Below are 7,500 nucleotides of genomic sequence, written 5' to 3' on the forward strand. Positions count from 1 at the left end.
CGCCATGCGCGTGATGTCATTATTGTCGGCATCGTCGTTGTTATCATCATCATCATCATCATCATCATCATCATCATCATCATCATCATCATCATCATCATCATCGTCATCACAATAATAATAATAATAATAATAATAATAATAATAATAATAATAATAATAATAATAATAATAATAATAATAATAATAATAATAATAATAATAATAATAATAATCATCATCATCATCATGATCATCATCATCATCATCATCACCATCGCCTTCATCCTTGTCATTGTCATCATTAAATAATGATATATTCTCGTCATTATCAAAGTTTGATCCGTGTCTAAATGTTAAAATTAATCAGATTTCTGTCTCATCAGGGTGTTGAAGACATCAACATACCCTGAATAACAATATCATTAGCTAGCCGGTTTTTCCCGGAAGGCAAAGAAAGAAGATTTCAAGAAATGAAAGGGTAATGAAGGAACAATGTGTATAAACAAGGTCGTATTATTCTCTTTTTTTAAATTATAAACCCACCAATCTCTCCACCCCTCCCCCCCCCAAAAAAAAAAAAAAAAAAACAACAAAAAAATAAACCCGAAACAGGATTTTAGAAATGAAGTTATTGAGCACGGACAAAACGAGATGATTTTGTCAGTCAAGAGAGAAATAATTAGGAAACACAAAGGTGACCAACCCTCACAAAAACGGTATTACGTCGGAAGGAATAATAGGACTCCAAAAAGTGAATTTGTAAACAACACGATAAGAAATAGGACCTTCGAGATGATTGCAATGTAAGAAACAGTATTTATTTCCCAACATGGCGAATATAAATCAACCCCAAATTTCATATTTGTGTTTATACATTTAATTTCCATCATCTAGTTCATTCGGACAAAATACCGCTTTGACACGGTGGGTCACAATATGTTAATAATACTCATATCAAGAATCAGAAAAATATAATGAAAGTCTATAAAAGATTTACAAAAAAAAAAAATAGATAATAAAATCATGTCTTTTGTGTAAGAATGACAACCACGTGTCTATGATTTTCAGCGCCCAAAATTATAACACTGCATGCGTTTGCAATCGAAAAGATGATGCTCAATTTAATATGAGAATAACATTTAAAATAAAAACAAGTTTAAATTGCCTTGGTGAGAGTCTTCCACCTTTTCACAATCATTTATTCCTCACTTTCCTTCAAAAAAAAAAAAAATAAATAAAAAAAATAAAAAAATTAAAATTCCCTTTATTCATCCCCAAGGGGACATTTGTCTTTAGGATCTATTCCAAGAGAAGACTGGAATAGCCCAGGCGTTACTTGCAGTGCAGCGCCGCAAAGTGAGCTTGGGCTAGGTGACTTGATCAAGGCCACACAACGAGGCGGGTAGTTGAACTCGGTACCGTTTGGGTACGAAGCAAAGACCGTAATGTACCGCTGAGCCACGTTGCGGCCCCTAAAAGGACGCCGGACTTCCCTCTAGGCTCTCACGTCTGTAAAAAATTACCATTTATCTATGTCATTAATGTTCTCTTCCAAGTGAGCAACGGAACTCGGACCATAGAATTCGGGGACAACAACATTCGGGATTTTTTTAAATTTTATTATTATTATTATTATTATTATTATTATTATTATTATTATTATTATTATTATTATTATTATTATTATTATTATTATTATTATTATTATATTATTATTATTATTATTATTATTATTATTATTATTATTATTATTATTATTATTATTATTATTATTTTATTTTAGCAAGGGAAGATAACCGAATATTCTTAGTTGGTTTATCTATACATCAAATTTCATCTGGAGGTAATGTATAAGGAATAGTGTGTGTGTGTGTGTGTGTGTGTGAGAGAGAGAGAGAGAGAGAGAGAGAGAGAGAGAGAGAGAGAGAAAGAGCGAGAGAGAGAGAGAGAGAGAGAAAGAGCGAGAGCGAGAGAGAGCGAGAGAGAGAGAAAGAGCGAGCGAGAGAGAGAGAGAGAGAGAGAGAGAGAGAGAGAGAGAGAGAGAGAGAGAGAGAGAGAGAGAGAGAGAGAGAGAGATTATATTAGACATACATCTATAAATACAATGGTCAATCATTTGTCATCGGTCTCACGAGAGCATCAATACAAAAAGATAGCAGCTAATTGATGCTATACTACAGACAGCACGATTGATAACAGAACACACAAACCCATTCTGCCGTACTCTGAAAAATAATTTGGTCAGAAAACTCGACCTTCAATGAATATTGATCGATTATTAAAATGGCTTTCTACTTGTCAAAACCTCTCAAATTAGGGACTTCAAGTCTTAAACCTGGGACTTCAAGAAAGTCCAAGGTTTGAGAGTAGTTTAAAAAAATTCGTTGAAGGTCACTTTAATCGTTGAATCAATCTTTGAAAGACGAGTCTTCTGGCCAATATGTTTATAATGTGATTATTCAGAGTTCCTACTGAAGCATTGCGTAAGATGGATCAAGGTTATTGTTGTTGTTGTTATCATTTTTTGTTGTTGTTATGAATATCCTCTTGCTCTAACCGATTTATTATGAACCGATCTCGAATATCAGTTAATCAGAGGATTCCACATAAAACATGCACGTTCATAAATATGGACTATCTTTAAATTGGGGCGTCTGGAAAGCTCATTTAGTAGAGCACTCGTTTTACACACACACACACACACACACACACACATACACACTCACACACACGCGCACACACACAGACACTCACACACACAGACACACACACACTCACACAAACACACACACACACACAAATGGACTCGATCCCTGGTGCGGTCGAGATTACTCCAGAGTTCCCATCCCTATCCATCCGGCTGCGATTGGGTTAGCTGGATCGGTTAGATCAGGTGGAACGACCTTTGCAATAGATTAGCGTCCTGTCTTAAGGATGACAAGCAATTGCATTCTAGATCGAATTGTGAATCCCGATACTCAGTTGAACCGCTCGACTCACAAGCAAATGGCCCTAGTTTCGATCCTGGCGTGATTAAAATGTCTAATCTGATGACATAGCTGCCAAGCGGCCTAAAACGTTTAGGGTTTTCCCTCATTGAGACTCAACGTTGATCGGCCAGATTCTTTGACACTTGGCCAGGAGCCTTGGGTTTGGAAAAAGCCATATACAACATATTTCTTCTTCTTCATATTATCTTTGTATTGTTAGTCTATGGATAGAACGAATTTGACGCCACTCGGGTCTTTGTTATTGTTTTTTGCTATCCACGTTTATGAGTAATTCTCACTAAACTATATTATCCAGATTATAAAATTTCATGGTTACACAGAGTTTTGTGTGTGGGTCCGTTGTATTTCCGGATGGCAATTTTGTGAGCTTCTTAGCCAAGCGCATACTATCTATTCTAACCAGTTGACTGCCGTAATATTATGGAAAGTCACGTATTTAGAAATGTGGCCAGAAAACATTCAATAAATATTCATCGATTTAAACTAGCTTCACCTTTGGCAAAATTTCTCAAACTGGGGAGGACCTCGCGAAGAATGCTTTGTAATTGTTTCGTCTCGATCACCTATTCATTCAAACATCATGTTCAAATGAGTGAAAACAAAGAGTTGTTCAGACCTTTCTGCACTTATTTTTCTCCTCAACAAAGGATATTGCTTAACGCTGTGTATCAATAATCAATTATTCAAACATGTGTTGGTATTTTTAAATCATGTTCTATGCAACCCAGGCCATTGATGTAAATCATAATGTGCCGTGGGTTAAATCTATTGAGTTTCTTAAAGTAACAATGAGATTAAGTTTTTTATGGGTGCCATGACGTAAAGAACAAACGCTTTCAGCCACGCTACGCTGGTCAACTGAATTGGCCATTTCTAGAGAACTCCTTGAGTCAATATTCTTCAAAGCGCATGATGCCTAATAGATGATTCAATGTTTTCTTTTGATTGTAAGTGTAGGCTAAAGCTCAGTCTCTTCCGGTTGTGTTGACAATTATTATATAGTACAGACGGCAAATTTGTGACAAGCCGTCCGAGAGGATCTTCCACTCAAACTTGTAAATCATTGTTATAGCTTCCTTTTGCAGTCTATAGATTCAAAATTTCAAGTTCAAAAATATCCTCAACCTTGCATACAGGATATTAAAAAAAAAAAAAGAAATGATTTTTCCTTCCGCTATGTATGCAATGAAGAGCCCATTCCATATTTTCGGAACAGCCAGTTGTGAGAATTGTTCTTACTGGAAAGTATTCGTTTATTTTTCTTCTTTCTTTATAATGAGTGTGAGTGTGAGTTTGTGTGTTTGAGTATGTGCGTGTATGTGTGTAGACATCAAAATGATAGCTTACGAGAATGGGACGAATGACCTTGCCAGTGGAGTCTATATTATTACCAAGGAGGGCAGGTCAAGTTCATTAGCAGGACGGATGTATTAAATGCATTCTGATCTTCAATGACCAATCAATGACCTATGATTGTCAGCAGAGGCTCTGTTCGTGTCCTTGGTACGATGGCATGCATGCCGAAGTACAATCAATCAATTAGAAACTAAGTCTAATGTCTTCAGCAGGTTATTATTTCCATCCAAACAAAGGGGAAATGAAGGTGGTACACACTATATTATGACCCAAAACGTCAATCTGGTGAAATGTCGGAAGGAACAAGCTGAAGAAAATTTGATTCTAAAGTAAAAAATAATCGGAGTTAGTACATTTGTGACTCATCGTCTCAAAATGGTTTTATGTCGTGATAAGCGCTCGTCAAAAAATTCAATTTAGTATCAAAATGAAAAAAATTACAACCTTTGAGTTTTTCTCAGTGCAAGGAAATGTATAAATTCTCCATCAAAGCAAATAGAAAATGTATAAATTCTCAATCAAAACATATAGAAAATGTATGAATTCTCAATCAAAACAAATAGAAAATGTATAAATTCTCCATCAAAACAAATAGAAAATGTATAAATTCTCCATCAAAACAAATAGAAAATGTATAAATTCTCCATCAAAACAAATAGAAAATGTATAAATTCTCCATCAAATGAAATGGAAAATGTATAAATCCTCCATCCTCCACCAAATTCTCATAGTTGTGGTGATGAATTCAATTTCTAGCAACTAGCTTATTCCGACATGATACCACTTTGAGAGGATGGCATTTCATTTTTTGGAGTTTCAGAAAGAAAAACCCAAATGTCCTCAAATATGTCACTTTGTCTCAAAATGTATGTGTTAAGTGCGGCTATGTCATGTGGTCTAGTGGTATGACACTCACTTTTGGATCGAAAAGTCATGGGTTTGAGTCACTGCCGCGCATAGTTGAGTCCTTGAAAAAGACCAGTTACTCACATTCTCTCCGCGTACTCATGGGTTAAACAAGTACCTACCTAGCTGTTAACAGCGTTGTTTCTTTCCGAATAATAATTGTATTATCCCCTAACAGGCGTCGTGTCTCGTCTTACCTGTGAAGTGTTGCTGTTGGCTAAAATACCTTGTAAAGCGCTTTGAGCACGTTCAGTGGATATTGCTCTATAAAAAAGCTAGTTTCTTAAAAGCTTAAATTCATTCTCAAGCAATAAGTTCACCCCTACACAACAATAATATTAATAATAATAATAATAATAATAATAATAATAATAATAATAATAATAATAATAATAATAATAATAATAATAATAATAATAATAATAATAATAATAATAATAATAATAATAATAATAATAATAATAATAATAATAATAATAATAATAATAATGAAGCATTTATAAAACGCACACTTCCTCTCAGAGGTGCTCAGGGCGCTATGAAAAATAAATCTGTGACAATCGATAGTTAAAACACTAATTAAAATATACAACGAATTAAAGCATGGGGAAAAGATCTGTTTTCAGATTCTTTTTTTAAATTTCAAATGAATTGCTGGATCTAGTTTTAAAACTTATGCTATTTCATAACCGAGGGGCACTGATTTCAGAAAGATTTACTGTTAAATCTGTTTGAACATTTACTTGCGTTAAGCAAAGAAGAGTCAACAGACCACAAGGCTAGCGCTGGTTTAAAGGGAGATTTCGTTCATGGATTTATATGCATAACAAAGCATCCTTAAATCAGCAGTGGAGGGATTTTAGAATTGGTGTTATACTGTTATATACTGGCAGCGTGGCTCAGCGGTACGGTCTTTGCTTCGTACCCAAAAGGTACCGAGTTCGATCACCCGCCGCTGCGTTCTTTGGCCTTGAGCAAGTCACCTAGCCCTAGCTCACTTTGCGGCGCTGCACTGCGGCTAACGCCTGGGTTATTCCAGTCTTCCCCTAGAATAGACCCTAAAGACAAATTTACCCTTGGGGATGAATAAAGGGAATTTTATATATTTTATTTTATTTCATTTTATGCTTATTTGATTCACGGATGTTAATCTGGCAGCTTTATTTTGAACTTTTTGTAATCTGTTTATTGTGTATTCAGGGCAGCCGAAAAGAAGGGATTTGTAATAGTAAATTCTACTAAAAACCAAAGAAGACATTAGCAGGATAGTTATATCTTTATCGATAAGGTGTCTTACTTTTCCTATATTTCTCAAATGAAAGGTGCAAGATTTGATTTCACTGGAAACGTGGTCATTCGTGGACAAATTGTTATCCAATAAAACATCACGGTTATGAACATGGGTTGGTGGAATGTTGACATTTATACCAGCAATATCAATAGATTGGGATAACATTTACTGTGGTGTACCATTCTTTCTTCCAAACTTAATCATTTCTGTCATATCTTCATTTAGTTTTAATTTGTGAGCAGTCACCCAAACTTAGATCAATCCTTTCGATTACTTTATTTTCACTTTTTAATGTGACAGGACAATACGGTTGGGTTTCATCTGCGTATAAATGCTTGTTGATACTAAAATCATCGATTATATAACTAAGTGGATGCACGTAAAGTGTAAAATAAAAGTGGACCCAGAACGGAACCTTGAGGAACACCAAATTTAAGGTGAAAGAATTGGGAACTATACTTATTCTCTAATGTAACTTTTTGGAATCTACTTTCAAAATACGATTTGAACCACATAAGAACAGTCCCATGGAAACTAAATACCATTTTGAACGGATTGGTCTCGTATTATGAGAAGGGGCGAGATGGAAGAAAAGAGGAAAGAAAAGAAAGAAAAAAAAAGAATAAATCAAAAGCAATCCGCCTGTCATCACTAATTAGACCCTTAGAGAATAACGCCGTTGTTAAAATTAATTAATGAAAACAATGACGTATGGCGACCATTTTTATCTAAGCATAATATATCACAAAGCACGCATTACAGGTAATTGTTAAATCTGTCGTCCTGCAGCAGTTTCGATGCAGGGGGAAAAGGGTATCTCATATTAAACACCGCCTCGAAAAGATCAGGCTTGTTACATTAAAATTCTTCAAGTTTGAAGATAATGACACTATAGTGATCATAAATAATCATTTAAATCGCCACCACCATCACAACCACCACCAACACCACCAC

At 35.0% G+C, this 7,500-nt stretch overlaps 1 protein-coding gene across 1 annotated transcript in view; it reads right to left on the minus strand.

Annotated features, from left to right (window-relative positions):
* LOC144975323 (protein MON2 homolog) overlaps positions 1-7,500 on the minus strand; it is a 497,118-nt gene that overhangs the window by 380,876 nt on the left and 108,742 nt on the right. The gene's annotated exons all lie outside the window — the stretch shown is intronic.

Source organism: Berghia stephanieae, chromosome 6 (assembly GCF_034508935.2).
Source record: "Berghia stephanieae isolate SIO BIC M18660-M18661 chromosome 6, UCSD_Bste_1.3, whole genome shotgun sequence".
In the NCBI taxonomy this organism is placed as follows: domain Eukaryota; kingdom Metazoa; phylum Mollusca; class Gastropoda; order Nudibranchia; family Aeolidiidae; genus Berghia; species Berghia stephanieae.